The following is a 13,180-nucleotide window of genomic DNA, read 5'->3' on the forward strand; positions in this document are numbered from 1 at the left end:
AAAAGATGGCATTTCCTCTCTAGTTTTGGACGCTCAAAATGGCCTGGGATGCTATTCGCAGAGGGCAGAACATTTTGAGAATGTGTTACCCTAAAATGGGCCAGAAGGAACTATGATGAAAAGTTGAGCCGTAAGAGTTAATAACTTGGTGTGAGAAAGAGCCCTTGGGAACTTCTGTTTCTAGGAGATGGAGAGCAATGATATGCCAGCCTTTCCCATAGTACACACGCACTCAGGACATCCCTGCACCTCCGAGGGTATTCCACCTGCTGTAGTCTGATAGTTGTGACTCCGTAGCCTCTGCTGCCTTTCATGTTCGCTTGCTCTTCTCACCCTGTCCCTTTCCACCATTCTCCTGGCCCTGCACACATGGGATGAGCCCTGTGTTGCTCATTTTTAGAAGGCAGTAAGTGCACAGCCATCTAAGACAATTGCAAAGAATGCTGAGAAGCATCTAGTGCTCCGAAGGCCTCTAAAGCTTGCCAGACAAGTGATGATCACCCCCTCCCAGTTCTGGGAATGAAAAACCATCAGCAAACCTTTATATTTCAGAACTTTTACATTACAGATATTTGGCTTGCTGGGCGGGGAGGTGACTGAATCATGCGCATGAAGCACATTTGATATGCATTCATCTGGGCTCTTGGTGTTCTTAATGATGACTGCGGAATTTCACCACCTACCTGGGACAACTCCTCTGTTCTCCTCAAAGGCCTATTATGACCAATTACCACATATACTGTGTCATGTTCTCTTTGAGCAGCTGGGTGCTCAGTCTGGGAGCCTCTCTTTCACACAGAGAGGGGTGAACACAAGGAACAAAACAGGGGAGGGGTAAAGTGCCCATCAGGTCCCTGGTGCTCTATTCAGGCTATGAGTCGTTCTACCCAACAAGGTTATTGGTAGGTGGAGCATCCATGTTTTTTTGGACCGAGATTGACCCTTTTTGTAGACAATGACTATATGTCCACCTCTTGCATCCTTAAAGTACTTGAAACAGTGCCTTTGAGGAACACGAGTAATCAAGGTATACAAGTAACCTGAAGGAATGATTTAAATTGTTGCATTCGACAGGGCAGGGACTCAAATTTATTTTTTTGTGTTTTTTTTTTTTTCTGCTACCTAGTAGGTGGGAGCTCATGAGGAAGAGCAGAGCACTAGAAAAAAAAGGTGCTTTGTATCTGCTTATCTGAGGGGTAATATGTGTGACCCTGCTATCCCAAATCAGTTGTAGACTCATTTATTTCTAAGAGGCTGGGAGCAGTGAGCATTCTTACTTCTCATAAAGTTCTCTAATAGTACATGACCTCAAAAATTAATTTTTTGCCTGTCATAAAAAGCAATAGGCATGTTGGGACTGTGGCAATCAAGTTAGAGAGGTAAAGAGAGAGGAATGGGAGAGGTTTCTTTATTTTTATCCATCACTGAGAGAGGTGTTTCTTTAGGTAGCATCTGCACCCACCTAACTTCTGGAATGTACCAACATGCTGAGCTGTCTGGACCAGGACCACTGCCCAAAATGCATAAAACTGTCTAGTATGAGGGTGTTTTTACTCTACTAAATTCTTGTTGAATGTATTGACTTTTGGGGCAATAACAAATCATCCTATACTCCAAATATAAACTGTAAAAAATCTTTGCCCAAAGATCCATATGCAGGTATATTGCTATACCATTGTTTGTAATAAGAAATATTAAATACTTTCATTAGTAGAAAACTGGTGAAAAAATTACTGATTCATCCAAATAATAGAACAATAATACTTAATAATGCAGCTATTAAAAAGATGGAACAGATCTACATATATTGAAATGACACAATCTTTAGGATATGTTATGAAGAACTCTGGATATAGAATGCTTCCATTAGTATAAAAATGAGTGTATATTTATATTGTTGATCTAAGAAACATCCAGACTGCAGGAGATTTTTGTGAGTTTATTTGAGCCCAACTGACAACAGTTGCTGGGAAGCAAAATCTCAGTGGGTTGGAAAAATGCTCCTGAGAATGGTAGTTTGCGGTTTCCTTTATACATTATGATCAGAGGAGGTGTAAGGAGAGTTACATGAAATTCATTGGTTGTAGATAAGGGAGGCAGGCAAAAGCAAAGCAGAAAAGTCTCTGAGATTGGATAAAGAGCAAAAGGGAGAGACAAATACTTTCTGGACTTTGGTGGTTACAGGATAGTTAACAGTGAGCTTATACAGCTTATACAGATGGTATGTGGGTAACAAGATAACAATCAGAATTCCAGAATCCGTGGTCTTGTGCTCTGGTGGGAGATTGTGCCCCAAAATTACTCTGACGCCCCAAAGGCATGTTGTCATAGATACAAAAAGACAATAAACAGGCTTAGTTAAGGTAAACACTGACCATTGTCAAGGAAGATACTGGCCCAGGACATGACTAACTGCCATGACCTGCTTTAGTTGTTTTAACTTCAGACCATCATACAGGCTACTTTCAGTCTCTGAGTTTGTAAGGCCCACCATGCAGGCTTCCCCTGAGCTCAGGGTTAGTGTGTGGCCTCTTTTTTGTCTATAATATCTATATTTGAATTTTTGTCTATATCTCTATCTATACTTACACTTACACTTATATCCATCTAGTACCATGCTTATATCTGTTTTGTTTACTTGTACAAATGGCATATTTCTGGCAACCTTTATAGGCATCTAATGCCCTTTGTTGTCTTTATGGAGAAGAACTGGGGAGTGGGGTGGGTAGCAAGTCAGAAACAAGAGGAGAATCAATCTTCAGTTGAAAAGTATTTGCACTTATTATTTAAAATATTGTTAAAATTAGAAACTGAAAACAAACAAAAAAACAACAAACAACTGAACATGCCAGTCACCCACAAACACAGCACCTAAAGTTGAAGGCTGAAGTTAATTTTCCAGGCAGAATCTTGTTTTATCTAAATTGCAGCTTTAAGGTCTTAATTTTTTTCGCCTAACTGCCAGACACAGAGAGAGACCCCAACCGGTTCAATAAAGTTCAGTTATTCTGAGATGGTGGGGAGGGGGCCAATGCCAGGAACAGTGAGAGACTTCTGATTCCTCTGTCATGTTAATTCACCAGCAAGGCATTATCTCCTGACAGAGACCAAAGCTTGCTTGAAATAACCCAAAGGATTTGACTGCAATGGAAAGGAAGCAGCACTTATTAAGTCCTTTTTAGGTTTCGGGAACTTTCAAATGTATTTTTCTTAATTCTTACAACACTTCCATGGTGCACATGAGGAAACTAAGGCTCTGAGGGTAAAGCATTTTGCCCAAGGTCATCTAGCTAGTGAGCAGGCAAGCTAGAATTTGAGCCCTGGTCTGAATGGCTCATTTATCCTATAATCTTTTCACTTTACCATGATTTGCAGGTTGAGGTTGTCTAGAGCAGAAGGGATGACGCCAGCTTCCAGACAGAATAGCAAACCACAGGATAAATGAGATCCAATTTCCTGGAGCATCATTTGTTCCTGATGAAAGTAATAAAAATTTAGGCTTATATTAAAATGAATACAGATGTAACACAAAGTCATATGCAAAAGTCACATCAATTTTAAAGATAAAATTTAAGAGGTCAGAGACATTCCTTGCTTGTTTCAAAATTCTTTCCCCACAACCTGTAAATGTTGTTTGTAGTCAGCAAACATCAGGGCATTGCATGGTATCACCTTCTGAAAACCAGTGAAGTATATTTGGCAACATGCCCATTATCCCACATGGTCCTGTGAATTGTTAATCCACCTTGAGAGCTGACTAAGAGACCCATGGAAACACAAGTGTGAGTGACAGAGGCAAGAAGGAGATGAGAAGGAGCAGGGAGCATATTTATGCAAATATGCGATGTGAATTCCTGGATAGAGATTCTGTAAAGGCATGTTTTATCCAACCTGGAGGGGACTCCCTTTAAAATCAGACAGTGCCAGGGAGCAGTGTGGTGAAAATAAGACATAAATGCAAACTATGTGCTGGAACCATATCATTGCTTCTAATGCCTTGGCAGACATTGCTAATCGATCACAGCACACTTTCTCCATTGATCACGTACTCCATCTCACTGCTTTTCCCAATATAACCCCTCAGAGTTCTATTGAATAAGTGGAATGGACGTTGCAGTGAACACTATCTGCCATGCAAGAATTAAATGTAGTGGCTAGAGCACATATTGGGAGCCAGACTAGGTTTGACTTGTGCCTCAAACTTAGGGGATGTTGTGGCCATGGTTTATGAGAGTTAGGCTGACATGTAGAAGGTGGGGTCAAGGTGTACTGCCAGAGAAGCCAGAATGTGGGGTTGGGTGTTATGAGTGGAGGAAAATCAGAGAAGACTGGGGATTCAGGAGTTTGGCCTTCAATGAGAAAATGGGTTCTTATTCTTGGGGGAGCAGGTGGCAGGAAGCAGATGAAACGGAGGGCTGTGCTGTGTTTAATTATGGGGTGTTTTGTAAGGGAGAGGGACACTTGGGGATCCAGTTTCATAATCTTCTGGACCTTGTGGGTATAAGTTGATGGGTACTAGGTGAATCATTCACTCGCCAGGCAACTGGGGCTTCTAAAATAAACTATTCTCCTTCCCACAACTTCTGGCAAGTGCCTCTGTGTCTCTGTAGTAGATTGCAAAACTGGTCATTGGTTGTAGATAAGGGAGGCAGGCAAAAGCAAAGCAGAAAAGTCTCTGAGATTGGATAAAGAGCAAAAGGGAGAGACAAATACTTTCTGGACTTTGGTGGTTACAGGATAGTTACCTAACTATCAAACAGTGAAGTCTATTTATCTATACTTTGAATCATTAATGTCTATGTGATTTTTTTTTGACCAATAGCAAGTTATATATAGGACAGTACCAGTTTTGAGCCTAGGTTTCCTTGCAGTTTCCTCTCGATAATTTTGGAACCTCTACCATAGCATAACAGATGATAGACATGTTGTTGGAGAGCCCATTTCACCCCTGGTACAGCATGCCAACCACCAGCCACATAAAGAAGGCCAATCCCAGGAACCCTTAGCTGATGACCAGCTGATCACAGACATACACAAACCTCACATGAGGTCAGCTAAGCCAGCCAAGGCCAGAAGAAACTCCCCCTGAGTTTAATCCAAGTTGCAGACCCATGGAGTGGTGAATAAAATAAATGATTGGTACTTTGGACCACTAAGTTCTGGGGTGATTTGTTACACTGCAATAGATAACTGATACACTGACCATGAAGGGATGGGTGGTAAAGCTCAAATAACCAAAACTACCAGGAGAATCTAGGGCTTAGTTTTGAAAAATTTGAGTATGTATCTCTGACATCCAATCAAGATTTTTTTTCTGGGTAAGAAAAGCACTTATTTTAGACTTGGATTGTCTTCATCATTGATCCCTCAACTATGAGACTGTAGACTTAAGGTGAATCTGAATGAAGGCCTCTTCCAGCATCGCAGGGAAGGGAGCAGGATAAATGGCTTGGCTCAATGTCTGCTGATCTATAATTAGCTCTTTATAAGAGGAGAACAAGTTGAGGCAAGGAGCTGAAGTTCTGGAACATACTACCCACTCCCACTTTAATCAGAGTTTATATATGCAGTTTGTTTATATATACATTCATTTTGTTAATGGTGATTGGCACCAGATGTTAGACCAAGACATTGAGTTTGGCTAAGAAAGAATTCAGAGTAAAGAACTCGAACACAACTGAACGTTTATTTAGAAAGTCACAGAGGGAGAAGATGTGAGCCATGGAAGAAGTGACCAAGCTGTGTAAGCTCAGTAAAGAAGTTATAGAGGCAAAAGAAGGGCTCTTGGAGCTTAGGAGAAAGAAAGGCAAATAAAACGTGCCCTGGGGAAGAAAGGGAGAAGGAAAGGTACAGGCCTGCTCTAGAGAGGAATAGAAGACTATACTTTAAGGGATCATTTCTATAGTTCGTTTCTAGAGAGGAATAGTACATCTGAGGGGAGAAAAGGGGTGGAGAAAGGTGTGTGGTGGGGGTGTGTATGTCAGAGAGAGAGAGAGAGAGAGGAAGAGAGAGGAAGAGAGAGGAAGAGAGAGGAAGAGAGAGGAAGAGAGAGGAAGAGAGAGGAAGAGAGAGGAAGAGAGTGGAAGAGAGAGAGCAAGCTTGCTGAGTCCTTTGTCTTAAGGGTTTTTATCTGGTTTCCAAAGGCAGGGATTTTAAAGGAGGTCTCAGGGGATGATCTCAATAGAATATTTATCAGCTTTCCAGGTGTGTCCTTTTCAGGGTCACAGTCTCTACTGATTGGTTGATATGAGAGTAGGGAGTCATTAGTTATTGCAGCTGGTCCTGCTATCAGCCATGGTGTCACTTCATCTAGTTTTGCTGATTTTCTGAGCCTGAGGCTGAAATACAACTGAGGCTTAGAATTGTCTCCATTCTGACTGGAACTCTGTCTCTGTGCTCAACAGATCCAAGGCTTTATTCTTAAGATTATTTGATGAGGGCCAGAACCTCATTGTCCTGAAGGCTTAATGTTTAAGGGGGTGGTTGTGCAAGGGTTAGTATGGGGGTCATATAAAGCTATTCTTCAGCTCCCCTTTTCTCTTGTAAAAGGGTCTACCACATGCCAGCAGAGGAAAGGTCAGGGGAGGGTTCAAACTGCATGGCCAATGATGTAAAAGGTCAAGGTGTCTAAATCACATGACCAGCAATGTGCTAGGGGAGGAAAGGTCACTCTGGGGGTGAGGTCTCACCCTACAGTACTTGTTTTTCCAGTTTTGCTCATTGCTAGGCACCCAGAGCTTTCTACCCTGTGACCTACTGTACTTGGTCTGTTGTTCTTACTCTGTTCATATTTGCCTAACTGCCTACTACATCAATTTAAATTAAAGAATACATTTTGTGTGCTCATTCTATTCTGAATACTTTTTAGAAACTGATTGTCAGACTTTGAAATAATGAGCATTCTTCTTCATTGACAAAAAAATCACGTGCTTTTAAAAAGTTTGAAATCTGCTGTATGCAATATTTTCTCAATGTCCTTTTCAGAAGGTAGAAGCATTTTCCTGGAAAGGTAATTTTGGCTGTAGCTAAGGCAAGCCATCTGCATGTCTGCCAGGAGGCTGGCCTGGCTAGAGGAGGGGCAATAATGAGGTCTGGGAGAGTGGGGAGTGCAGGACAGAACTTTTAAGAGGACTGACTGGCTCACAAGGTCACTTTAGAGACCCTTCCTCAAGCCCACCCTTGTGGGTGGCAGGGAGTCCTGACCCCCAGCTCCTGGCCCACCCCCAGCTGCTACTTGGCCCTGCTCCTCCTCCCTCTGCGCTCCCAGCACGTTCCTCCTGCCCTTGTTGACAGCCAGAACTGGAGCGGGCTTCCCTGACAGCGGGGAGTTTGACTGCTTCATTTTTCTTTCTGCTCCCTCCCAACATTCTGTCTTTTCTCCAAGGCCCAGTGCCCAGCAGCAAGGCCAGAGAGAGAAACATCCACCCATGCCCCTTTTCTTTCTCTTCTATCATCCTTTTAGTGATGGATGGTCTGTTTTCTCCCCTCTTATTCCTTGGGTACTTTCACACACAAGAGGCAGACACACTGGACGAGGGGTCAGGAGATGGGGTCAGGAGATGGGGTGAGGAGACCAGCTCTGTTTCCCCAGCTGTGAAGACAGGGAGTTGGCCCCAGTGCTCCCTCAACCAGCCATCTGGAGCCACCTGCATTGTTTGGCTACAAATGCCACATCTAGATGGAGCCTGTCCAAGTTTCTAGCCTGAGGCCTGCTCTTTCTATTAAGATTAGCAGGTGTTATCCAGGGGTTAAAGACAGAGCAATGCCAAAATGAGACTTGGTTTTACATAATACGGGTTGCAGAGAATTAAAAGGGAGATGAATTTCCTGTTTTGTGAATATTTGTTTTAACGTCTTTGTGTCTTATGTAAAATGGTTAGTGTCATAGACACCTAAAGGGAAACAGGGGTCCAGATCCTTTAAGACCTGTTTAAAATTTCAGACTTCTTTAATTATTCAATGTCTGTTCTCTATACTTATTCTGAGTTATTTAACACCCCCCCCCCCCTTATTTTGCTGGGCACTGAGTCAGTCCCAGAATGCCACCACAAGGGCTAAATGCACTTGGGCGTTGTTTTCTGTATGGTTCTGAATTTTCCGCATGAAATTCCCCTTCTCCATCCTGTCCATTGTTGTTCATCTGATTCCTATGGATCCCCAGGACGCGTGCATGAAAACACAAGCATATTCATGTTATGTGAAAAGGACTTTTTAAGATTAATTGCTCATAGGCTCTGCAGTGAATATGCAAAAGATGTTCAACAGCACCGAACAAATACTTAATTGGTATTTATTTTGAGACTAGCATCTCCGCAGATGCTGGGGAAACTGCAGTGAGAGGAAAAAGGTTCCTGCCCTCACAGAGCCGATAGGCAGACAAAACAAAAAGTGAATCAGTACTGGTGATTGTTGGCAGAATAATTCTTCCTCCCCAGGCGTCCATGTCCGAATCACCAGAACCTGTGATAATGCTGCATGACATGGCGAGTGGGAATCAAAGTAGTGTTAGTGGAGGATGGCACCAGATTTACATCTTAGTCCTTGCGTCTGGCTAAGGAAGAATTCAGAGCCAGGAACTGAAATACAAGCAAAAATTTATTTAGAAAGTCACAGGGGTGGGAGACATGAGCCAGCTGGGCTGTGTGGACCAAGGAAAGAAGTTATAGAGGCAAAAGACAGGCCCTTGGAGTTTTGAAGAAAGAAAGCAAGTGTACATGTCTTGAAGGAAGAAAGGGGGAAGAAAAGTTGCATGAGTGCTCTAGAGAGAGAGAGAGAGAGAGAGAGAGAGAGAGAGAGCGCACCTGAGGGACAAAAGGTGTGGGCATGAGGGGAAGGGGTCGGGGAGAGAAAGGAAATAGAGAAAGAGAGAGGGAGAGGGAGAGAGAGCTGGGTCCTTCGTCCTCAGAGTTTTTATCTGGTTTCCAAAAGCAGGAATTTTAAAGGAGGTCTCAGGCAAGAATCTCAATAGAATATTCATCAGCTTTTCAAGTGTGTCCTTTTACAGTTGTGGTTTCTACTGAATGATCAGCACTAGGGAAGGGGGTCATTAGTTGTAAGAACTGGTCCTGATGTTAGCCAGGATGTCATTTCATCTGGTTTTTGTTGTTCTTCTGGACCTGGAGCTAAAACACAATGGAGGCTTAGAGTTATCTCTAGTTTGACCAGAACTCTTGTCTCTGTGGTCAACAGACTTGAGGCTTTATTGCTAAGATTGTTTGATGCAGGTCAGAACCTCATTGTCCTGAAGGCTTAATGTTTGAGGGATTGGTTGTGCAAGGGTTAGTATGGGGATCCTATGAAGCTATTCTTCAGCCTCCTTGTTCCTCCTTAAGGGGGTCTACCACATGCCAGTGGAGGAAAGGTCAAGGAAAGGTCCACACTGCATAGCCAGCCATGTAAAACGTTAAGGTGTCTAAACCACATGACCATCAATATGCTAGGGAAGGAAAGGTCACTGTAGGGGTGAGGCTCCCACCCTATAATTATTCATTGCTAGGCCCTGGGGGCTTTCTGCCCTGGGTCACCTTCCGTGTACCTGGCCTATCATTTCTACTCAGCTCATGCCTGTCTGTCTACTGTATTGGTAGCAGATGTAAATCAACTGCCCTTAAAACAGGGAGACTATCCTGGGTTATGCAAGTGGCCCAATGTAATCAAAAGAACCCTTAAACGTGGAAGAGGGAGGAAGAAATTCAGAGGCAGAGAGACACCGTGTGAGGAATACTGGCCAGACAATTACTGGCTTTGAAGATGGAAGGGGATCATGAGCCAAGGAACACAGGCAGCCTCTAAAAGCTGGAAAAAGCAAGAAAATAGATTCTCCTCTCCAGCCCCTAGAAAGGCATACAGCCTTGCTGGTACCTTGATTTTACCTTAGAGAGACACATATTGGATTTCTGACCTCCGTAACTGCAAGACAATGAGTGTGTTGTTTAAGCCACTAAGTTCATGGTGAGTTGTTATAGTAGCAACAGGGAACTAATACAGGTCATGGTTCTTCCTTCTCTGTTTCAGATATCACCTTCTGTTCCCACTTGTAAGAGCATAGTCTTGGGGTTTTTAGAAGTCCTCTCCATTTATGGATAGAGGCAGGTAGACACATCACTAAAGGATACAGGAAACAAACCATGCTAAGGCTTCTAAAAAACATGCCCCCCCCAAAGAAAAACCCAAACCCAAAATGGATCTGATCTTAAGTAGCACTTTGAATCTCATTTTCCTACTCAGTGCCTCAGGCTCCCCCATTTGAGAGCCTTGCCATATGGCAGTGTTTTTCTGGGCTCCTGCGATGCAGACAGACTTTTGACAAAGCCACCGCACTGCTGATGCTTGAAACTGGGTGTGCTCTGAGATCTGTTTTGAAAGGTCTCGAACCACAGCACTTACAGCCATGCCTGGTGCCTGCAGCCTGTGAGGGGAAGTGTAACCTGTTGAGTGACTTGTGGAAGTGGCGACGGCATGGTGCCAGCTGGAAAGTGAGAGGCTGAGTTTGTTTTTAAAATGCCTTCCATGTTCTTTCTGCTTTTTTATGCATAAAGTAAGATTTTTATACATTGTTAATGGATAACGCACATTCAGAAAAGTGAAAATAGCCATATTTGTACAGCATAATGAAATATCACAAAGCAAACACAAGTGAAAACTTTGTCCTGGCTAATGAAATAGAACATTTCTGATACCCAGAAGCCCTCTTATGCCCCTTCCCGGTAACTGCTCTCCCCAACGGCTCCCCAAACTTAACTACCTTCTCACCCTCTTACATTTTTAACTTCTTAAAATTTCATGAAAAATCCTGAGCCAGAACCACCCAGGTAAGCTTCTCCTAAACCCTTGACCCTTAGAGTGTGTGTGAGATAATAAATGTTTGGGATTTAATCTGCTAATTTGTATTATACAGCAATAGGTACCTTAAACACAAAGTTAAATAGAATGTTTTTGCTAGTTAGTATGTTTAGCTCAGTGGATAGAAAGCGTAATACAAGGATAGTTGAAGGCAACATGGCAAGTCTTTCTCTTACTACACACAGAGTAGAATGTATAACCCACAAATAGATAGTAACCATCATATGCAAAGAGTTCCTATATATCAGTATGGGAAATATTTACTAAGCGACAAAAAAATGGGTTTGTGACCTTGTGTAAGTCAACTTAATCAGTTTCCTCATTTGTAAAACTGGAATAACCAAGTGATTCTTTCACAACATTGTTAGAGTCATACCTGGCACAGAGTAAGTACTATGTGTTTGTTACATAAAACAGAGAGGCAATTTCCATAGGGAAATATAGTATGATCTAATTTATACGAGGAAACTAAAAGAGTCGAACTCAGAAGTAGAGTATAGAATAGTGGGTATCAGGTGTGGGGCTGGGGAAGTGAGGAAAATGAGGAGGTGTCGGTCAAGGGTACACAGTTTTAGTCATGTAGAATGAATAAGTTCTAGAGATCTCATGTTACAGCATGGTGACAATAGTTAACAATACAGCATTGTATATTTGAAATTTGCAAAGAGGATGGATCTTAAATGGCATCTTCTTGGCACACAATCAGTGGTAACTATATGGAGGTAATGGTATGTTAATTAGCTTGATGGTGATGTCTATGCAATACATATGTATATATTCACAATGTATATATTTGTCAAAATATCAAGTTGTATATTTTAAATAATATAATTTTACATGTAAAATATTTCTCAAGTAAGCTGTTTAAAAAGATTAAACTGGTCTGTTGAAAATATAAAACAATAAAACTCGAAATATTTGGAAAAATACCTATAAAATAACCAGTAAGTTTATGAAAAGATGTTCCTTGTCAGTAATGATCACAGAAATCCTGAGTTCAAACATCTGTGCTCAGGACAGTGTCCAGCACATTGTTGGTGCTCAGCAAATATTTGTTGAATGAATAAGACTTGAAAGATGTGAGGGATAGCATGTATAGTGAGCACACATGGTGAGAGATTCCAGGCAGAGGGCAGGGAAAGGTACATGCCACAAGGAAGAAACACGCCTGTCTTGTTTGAGGACAGTCAGAAATACCGTGTGGCTGAAGCACAATGAGCAAGGGGGAGTCAGAGATGAGCCCATCAGGTCCCAGGGGCTGTGAACAGACTTGTTGGCCCCTGTAAGGACTTTGGCTTTTGTGCTGGGAAGACTGAAAAAGCAGTGGAGGATTTTGAGCAGAGGAGGGATGCTATCCACTTACTCTGGCGGCTGCAAATCGACTGAAGGGGTAAAGGGAGGCCTGGGGGTTAGCAGTGGAGATGGCGATAGGTGGTCAGATTTTAGATTTGTTTTTGCAGTTGGAACCATGGCCATGTGACCTGTGATGTCACACAAGGTCTCCTGCTGACAAGGACCTCATGCTGGATTTCGTGCTCTGCTGTCACTATCTTGAAATTCTTAATAACTTTTGGATGGGGGACACGTATTTTCATTTTGGGCCCCACAATTATGTATCAGGTCCTGAACAGAACTGACAGGATTTGTCGACAGATTGGATGTGAGTTATAAAAGAAAGAGAGATAACATCAAGGTTTTTGGCCTTAGCATTTGAAGCTGGAGTGGCCACTGAGTGAGATGAAGAAGGCTGAATGCTGGCCAGGACCAGGGAAAAGAGGGACTTGCAAAGAGAGGGAATTTTCTAGAACATGGAGTCACTTGGGAACTACACTGGGGTCCTCTTTGGGATGCATTTTCTCCCCCTCGGTTTCCAGCAGGGAGGTGTCCCCATCCCAGTCTGACCCTAACCTGGCTGGCGTTAACAACAGTGGCAACAACAGCTGTGTCCTCCCTGGGGACAATGGTCTGACCTCAGAGGGACTGTGCATGCAACTGGCTTATTTTTAGAATTTTTCATTTCTCTTCAACTGCAATTGGAATGTCTGGATAAAAAATTCTGAGGCTAGATGTGAATGGCTGAATAAAAACCTCTAATTAAGAGTTAAAGGCTTCAATCTGCCTATAACTTGGTTTTATTCCTAAATCCTACAATTTTTAAAAGAAAAAAAATTGAGAGGACACAAAATACCATCCAATATGAAACCATAAGATGTTGAGCCAAAAACAATTGTGATTTCTTTGGCAATCAAACTCTCCACTCTTCAGATCGTTGCAAGAAAACGTGTTTCTTTTCCCCATTTGAACTGCATATTTTTCTAGCTTGCATATTTTGCCAACT

The 13,180-nt window shown here is 42.4% G+C and overlaps 1 pseudogene; it reads left to right on the top strand.

The window, feature by feature from the left end:
- The first annotated feature begins 5,874 nt into the window (after positions 1 to 5,874).
- LOC119002954 (uncharacterized) lies at positions 5,875 to 5,985 on the top strand (annotated as a pseudogene).
- Positions 5,986 to 13,180: the final 7,195 nt, after the last annotated feature.

The sequence above is a fragment of the Sturnira hondurensis genome, unplaced genomic scaffold (assembly GCF_014824575.4).
Source record: "Sturnira hondurensis isolate 20B ecotype Veracruz unplaced genomic scaffold, ASM1482457v3 Scaffold0018337, whole genome shotgun sequence".
NCBI lineage: Eukaryota > Metazoa > Chordata > Mammalia > Chiroptera > Phyllostomidae > Sturnira > Sturnira hondurensis.